Below are 7,615 nucleotides of genomic sequence, written 5' to 3' on the forward strand. Positions count from 1 at the left end.
CCGGGGCGATCGGTCGTATCTGACACCGCCGGCTCGGTTCTAACATCGTCAATGAGTCGGGGTTGTAAAAAAGGACGTGAACATTTTTCCTTATAAAAATCAAACCCGACCATGGATTTTGATTCTGATTGTTGATTATCGCTACTAGAACATATAAGGAGGCAACCAAATCAAATTTGAGAAAATTCCACGATCAGAAAATTTTTTTCGAAAAAAAAAAAAAATCGTAATCACCTCGGTCATGGCGAGTTATTTTCCGTATTTCATTCCACAATCAACGTACAACATAGAAGAAATCATCTCTCTAACTATCCTGGTTCAAAAGTTGTATCGGAACATTTCACGTCGTAATATCTCGCCAAGTCCAGACCTCGGCGATAGGTAGTATCTGACACCGTCCGCTCGGGACTGACATCGACTTGGACTCGGGCTGATGATGGGGAGGCGTTTAAGGACGTGAACATTTTCCTTATAAAAATTAAAGTCGACAATGAATATTGATTCTGATTACTGATTTACGCTTTAAAAAACACATTAGAAGGCAACCAAATCGAATTTGAGGAAATTCCACGATCAGAAAATTTTTTTCGAAAAAAAAAAAAATCCGAAAAATATTTTTCGATTCCGATTACTGATTTACTCTTTTAGAACACATTAGGAGGCAACCAAATCAAATTTGAGAAAATTCCACAATCAGAAAATTTTTTTCGAAAAAAAAAAAAAATTCGAGGACACCTCGGTCATGGCAAGTTATTTCCCACAATCCATTCCCCGATCCACGTACATCCCAGAAAAAATCATCTCTCTAACTATCCTGGTTCAAAAGTTGTATCGGAACATTTTCACGTCGAAAATATATCTCTAAGTCCAAACCGATGCACCACGTAAACTAGGGCAGACCGATGCACCACGTAATATCGGGCAGACCGATGCAGAACGTAAACTCGATCATACCGATGCTTCACGTAATCTCGATCTTACCGATGCACCACGTAAACAAGGGCAGACCGATGCAGAACGTAAAGTAGATCTTACCGATGCACCACGTAATCTCGATCTTACCGATGCACCACGTAATCTCCATCTTACCGATGCACCACGTGAACTGGATCTTACCGATGCAGAACGTGAATTGGATCTTACCGATGCAGAACGTGAATTGGATCTTACCGATGCACCACGTAAACTCGATCATACCGATGCACCACGTAATCTCGGCAGACCGATGCACAACGTAAATGACGATCGGGACCGGGGCGATCGGTCGTATCTGACACCGCCGGCTCGGTTCTAACATCGTCAATGAGTCGGGGTTGTAAAAAAGGACGTGAACATTTTTTCCTTATAAAAATCAAAACCCGACCATGGATTTTGATTCTGATTGTTGATTATCGCTACTAGAACATATAAGGAGGCAACCAAATCAAATTTGAGAAAATTCCACGATCAGAAAATTTTTTTCGAAAAAAAAAAAAAATCGTAATCACCTCGGTCATGGCGAGTTATTTTCCGTATTTCATTCCACAATCAACGTACAACATAGAAGAAATCATCTCTCTAACTATCCTGGTTCAAAAGTTGTATCGGAACATTTCACGTCGTAATATCTCGCCAAGTCCAGACCTCGGCGATAGGTAGTATCTGACACCGTCCGCTCGGGACTGACATCGACTTGGACTCGGGCTGATGATGGGGAGGCGTTTAAGGACGTGAACATTTTTCCTTATAAAAATTAAAGTCGACAATGAATATTGATTCTGATTACTGATTTACGCTTTAAAAACACATTAGAAGGCAACCAAATCGAATTTGAGGAAATTCCACGATCAGAAAATTTTTTTCGAAAAAAAAAAAAATCCGAAAAATATTTTTCGATTCCGATTACTGATTTACTCTTTTAGAACACATTAGGAGGCAACCAAATCAAATTTGAGAAAATTCCACAATCAGAAAATTTTTTTCGAAAAAAAAAAAATTCGAGGACACCTCGGTCATGGCAAGTTATTTCCCACAATCCATTCCCCGATCCACGTACATCCCAGAAAAAATCATCTCTCTAACTATCCTGGTTCAAAAGTTGTATCGGAACATTTTCACGTCGAAAATATATCTCTAAGTCCAAACCGATGCACCACGTAAACTAGGGCAGACCGATGCACCACGTAATATCGGGCAGACCGATGCAGAACGTAAACTCGATCATACCGATGCTTCACGTAATCTCGATCTTACCGATGCACCACGTAAACAAGGGCAGACCGATGCAGAACGTAAAGTAGATCTTACCGATGCACCACGTAATCTCGATCTTACCGATGCACCACGTAAGCTCCATCTTACCGATGCACCACGTGAACTGGATCTTACCGATGCAGAACGTGAATTGGATCTTACCGATGCAGAACGTGAATTGGATCTTACCGATGCACCACGTAAACTCGATCATACCGATGCACCACGTAATCTCGGGCAGACCGATGCACAACGTAAATGACGATCGGGACCGGGGCGATCGGTCGTATCTGACACCGCCGGCTCGGTTCTAACATCGTCAATGAGTCGGGGTTGTAAAAAAGGACGTGAACATTTTTCCTTATAAAATCAAACCCGACCATGGATTTTGATTCTGATTGTTGATTATCGCTACTAGAACATATAAGGAGGCAACCAAATCAAATTTGAGAAAATTCCACGATCAGAAAATTTTTTTCGAAAAAAAAAAAAAATCGTAATCACCTCGGTCATGGCGAGTTATTTTCCGTATTTCATTCCACAATCAACGTACAACATAGAAGAAATCATCTCTCTAACTATCCTGGTTCAAAAGTTGTATCGGAACATTTCACGTCGTAATATCTCGCCAAGTCCAGACCTCGGCGATAGGTAGTATCTGACACCGTCCGCTCGGGACTGACATCGACTTGGACTCGGGCTGATGATGGGGAGGCGTTTAAGGACGTGAACATTTTTCCTTATAAAAATTAAAGTCGACAATGAATATTGATTCTGATTACTGATTTACGCTTTAAAAACACATTAGAAGGCAACCAAATCGAATTTGAGGAAATTCCACGATCAGAAAATTTTTTTCGAAAAAAAAAAAAATCCGAAAAATATTTTTCGATTCCGATTACTGATTTACTCTTTTAGAACACATTAGGAGGCAACCAAATCAAATTTGAGAAAATTCCACAATCAGAAAATTTTTTTCGAAAAAAAAAAAAATTCGAGGACACCTCGGTCATGGCAAGTTATTTCCCACAATCCATTCCCCGATCCACGTACATCCCAGAAAAAATCATCTCTCTAACTATCCTGGTTCAAAAGTTGTATCGGAACATTTTCACGTCGAAAATATATCTCTAAGTCCAAACCGATGCACCACGTAAACTAGGGCAGACCGATGCACCACGTAATATCGGGCAGACCGATGCAGAACGTAAACTCGATCATACCGATGCTTCACGTAATCTCGATCTTACCGATGCACCACGTAAACAAGGGCAGACCGATGCAGAACGTAAAGTAGATCTTACCGATGCACCACGTAATCTCGATCTTACCGATGCACCACGTAATCTCCATCTTACCGATGCACCACGTGAACTGGATCTTACCGATGCAGAACGTGAATTGGATCTTACCGATGCAGAACGTGAATTGGATCTTACCGATGCACCACGTAAACTCGATCATACCGATGCACCACGTAATCTCGGGCAGACCGATGCACAACGTAAATGACGATCGGGACCGGGGCGATCGGTCGTATCTGACACCGCCGGCTCGGTTCTAACATCGTCAATGAGTCGGGGTTGTAAAAAAGGACGTGAACATTTTTCCTTATAAAAATCAAACCCGACCATGGATTTTGATTCTGATTGTTGATTATCGCTACTAGAACATATAAGGAGGCAACCAAATCAAATTTGAGAAAATTCCACGATCAGAAAATTTTTTTCGAAAAAAAAAAAAAATCGTAATCACCTCGGTCATGGCGAGTTATTTTCCGTATTTCATTCCACAATCAACGTACAACATAGAAGAAATCATCTCTCTAACTATCCTGGTTCAAAAGTTGTATCGGAACATTTCACGTCGTAATATCTCGCCAAGTCCAGACCTCGGCGATAGGTAGTATCTGACACCGTCCGCTCGGGACTGACATCGACTTGGACTCGGGCTGATGATGGGGAGGCGTTTAAGGACGTGAACATTTTTCCTTATAAAAATTAAAGTCGACAATGAATATTGATTCTGATTACTGATTTACGCTTTAAAAACACATTAGAAGGCAACCAAATCGAATTTGAGGAAATTCCACGATCAGAAAATTTTTTTCGAAAAAAAAAAAAATCCGAAAAATATTTTTCGATTCCGATTACTGATTTACTCTTTTAGAACACATTAGGAGGCAACCAAATCAAATTTGAGAAAATTCCACAATCAGAAAATTTTTTTCGAAAAAAAAAAAAATTCGAGGACACCTCGGTCATGGCAAGTTATTTCCCACAATCCATTCCCCGATCCACGTACATCCCAGAAAAAATCATCTCTCTAACTATCCTGGTTCAAAAGTTGTATCGGAACATTTTCACGTCGAAAATATATCTCTAAGTCCAAACCGATGCACCACGTAAACTAGGGCAGACCGATGCACCACGTAATATCGGGCAGACCGATGCAGAACGTAAACTCGATCATACCGATGCTTCACGTAATCTCGATCTTACCGATGCACCACGTAAACAAGGGCAGACCGATGCAGAACGTAAAGTAGATCTTACCGATGCACCACGTAATCTCGATCTTACCGATGCACCACGTAATCTCCATCTTACCGATGCACCACGTGAACTCGATCTTACCGATGCACCACGTAATCTCAATCTTACCGATGCACCACGTGAACTGGATCTTACCGATGCAGAACGTGAATTGGATCTTACCGATGCACCACGTAAACTCGATCTTACCGATGCACCACGTAATCTCGATCTTACCGATGCACCACGTGAACTGGATCTTACCGATGCAGAACGTGAATTGGATCTTACCGATGCACCACGTAAACTCGATCTTACCGATGCACCACGTAATCTCAATCTTACCGATGCACCACGTGAACTGGATCTTACCGATGCAGAACGTGAATTGGATCTTACCGATGCACCACGTAAACTCGATCTTACCGATGCACCACGTAATCTCAATCTTACCGATGCACCACGTGAACTGGATCTTACCGATGCAGAACGTGAATTGGATCTTACCGATGCACCACGTAAACTCGATCTTACCGATGCACCACGTAATCTCGATCTTACCGATGCACCACGTGAACTGGATCTTACCGATGCAGAACGTGAATTGGATCTTACCGATGCACCACGTAAACTCGATCTTACCGATGCACCACGTAATCTCAATCTTACCGATGCATCACGTAATCTCGATCTTACCGATGCAGAACGTAAACTCGATCATACCGATGCACCACGTTATCTCGGCAGACCGATGCAGAACGTAAAAAAAAAGCTTACAGCACGCGGTGTTCCCAAGCGGTCACCCATCCAAGTACTAACCGCGCCCGACGCTGCTTGGCTTCAGTGTTCTGACGAGAACTGGCAATTTCAGCGTGGTATGGCCGTAAACAACAATATATAGCGATATTTTCTATGATATCTCACTTTTTGGGAGCGGAAAGGACGTGAACGTTTTTCCTTATAAAAAATGAAATAACTTTTGGATATTAATTCTGATTGTTGATTTAAGTTTTAAGAACACATTAGGACATATCTCAATGAAATTTGAGGGATTTCCGAAATCGAAAAATATTTTTCGAAAAAAAAAAAAAATCCCAGAAGACCTCGGTCATCTCAAGTTTATTTCCATATTCTATTACACAATCAACGTACATCACAAAAGGAACCATCTCTCTAACTATCACAGTTAAATTTTTGTATCGGAACATTTCACGTCGGAATATCTCGCTAAGTCCAGACCGGGGAGATCGGTCGCATTTGACACCGTCCGCTCCGGTCTAACATCGTCTTGGAGTCGGGGTAACGATGGAGAGGCGTTTAAGGACGTGAACATTTTTCCTTATAAAAATTAAAGTCGACAATGAATATTGATTCTGATTACTGATTTACTCTTTTAGTACACATTAGAAGGCAACGCAATCAGATTTGAGGAAATTTCAAGATCAGAAAATTTTTTTCGAAAAAAAAAAAAATTCAAGAACACCTGGGTCATGGCAAGTTATTTCCCACAATCCATTCCACAATCAACGTACAACATAGAAGAAATCATCTCTCTAACTATCCTGGTTCAAAAGTTGTATCGGAACATTTCACGTCGAAATACCTCGCCAAGTCCAGACCGGGGCGATAGGTAGTATCTGACACCGTCCGCTCGGGACTGACATCGACTTGGACTCGGGCTAATGATGGGGAGGCGTTTAAGGACGTGAACATTTTTCCTTATAAAAATTAAAGTCGACAATGAATATTGATTCTGATTACTGATTTACGCTTTAAAAACACATTAGAAGGCAACCAAATCAAATTTGAGGAAATTCCAAAATCAGAAAATTTTTTTTCAAAAAAAAAAAAATCCGAAAAATATTTTTCGATTCTGATTACTGATTTACTCTTTTAGAACACATTAGAAGGCAACGAAATCAAATTTGAGTGAAATCCAAAATCAGAAAATATTTTTCGAAAAAAAAAAAAAATTCGAGAACACCTCGGTCATGGCAAGTTATTTTCCACAATCCATTCCCCAATCAACGTACATCCCAGAAAAAATCATCTCTCTAACTATCCTGGTTCAAAAGTTGTATCGGAACATTTTCACGTCGAAAATATATCTCAGAGTCCAGACCGATGCAGAACGTAAACTCGATCATACCGATGCTTCACGTAATCTCGATCTTACCGATGCACAACGTAAACTAGATCACACCGATGCAGAACGTAAACTCGATCATACCGATGCACCACGTAAACTCAGGCAGACCGATGCAGAACGTGAACTCGATCTTACCGATGCACCACGTAATCTCGATCTTACCGATGCACCACGTAAACTCGGGCAGACCGATGCAGAACGTGAACTCGATCTTACCGATGCACCACGTAAACTAGGGCTGACCGATGCATCACGTAAACGACGATCGAGAGGCGCGAAAGGACGTGAACGTTTTTCATTATAAAAATTGAAATAAATGATAAATAATGATTCTGATTGTTGGTTATCATTTTTAATAAGCATTAGGAGGCAACCAAATGAAATTTGAGGAAATTCCGATAATAGAAAATTTTTTCGAAAAAAAAAAAAAATTCATGAAATCCTCGGTCATCGCAAAATATTTACCATATTCTGTTCGATAATCAACGTATATTTAAGAAGGAATCATATCTGTATCTATCTTGGTTCAAATTTTGTATCGGAACATTTTGACCAAAGTCCGAGCTTCGGCCGAAACAGACACCGCTGACCTGGCCTATCGATCGACCGAGAGTCGGGGATAGAGCGTAAGTGTTGTCTGGAGGGGAACCCTGTGCTCTCCTGACATATATAGGGAAGGTGGTCGCGTTGGGCGATGCAG

At 41.0% G+C, this 7,615-nt stretch overlaps 1 non-coding gene across 1 annotated transcript; it reads right to left on the reverse strand.

Annotated features, from left to right (window-relative positions):
* Nucleotides 1-5,536: 5,536 nt before the first annotated feature.
* Nucleotides 5,537-5,655, reverse strand: LOC123688365. The gene has a single exon (XR_006749892.1). It is a non-coding gene; the product is annotated as a 5S ribosomal RNA (ribosomal RNA).
* Nucleotides 5,656-7,615: the final 1,960 nt, after the last annotated feature.

Source organism: Harmonia axyridis, chromosome X, assembly GCF_914767665.1.
Source record: "Harmonia axyridis chromosome X, icHarAxyr1.1, whole genome shotgun sequence".
Taxonomy (NCBI): Eukaryota; Metazoa; Arthropoda; class Insecta; order Coleoptera; family Coccinellidae; genus Harmonia; species Harmonia axyridis.